Raw genomic sequence first — 272 nt, 5'->3', positions numbered from 1 at the left:
CCGCCCCTGCCGCGTCGGCTGCGACATGGCTGGCATCGCCTTCCCCAGGAAGAGGCTGCGCCGGAACTTCACTGCCGAGACCATCGCCAAGCGGAGCCGAGCCTTCGAGCAGTTCCTGTCCCACCTGCACTCCATTGCCGAGATCCGCCGCTCCCCTGAGTTCCTCGAGTTCTTCTTCTTGCAAGACCTGCGGGCCGCACAGCGCCTGACCTGCACCGGCATGTACCGCGAGGCCCTGGCCACCTGGGCCAACGCCTACCGGCTGCAGGACC

The sequence above is a fragment of the Egretta garzetta genome, unplaced genomic scaffold (genome assembly GCF_000687185.1).
Source record: "Egretta garzetta isolate BGI_Z169 unplaced genomic scaffold, ASM68718v1 scaffold356, whole genome shotgun sequence".
Classification (NCBI taxonomy): Eukaryota; Metazoa; Chordata; class Aves; order Pelecaniformes; family Ardeidae; genus Egretta; species Egretta garzetta.
Note: the sequence above shows the minus strand (reverse complement) of the source record.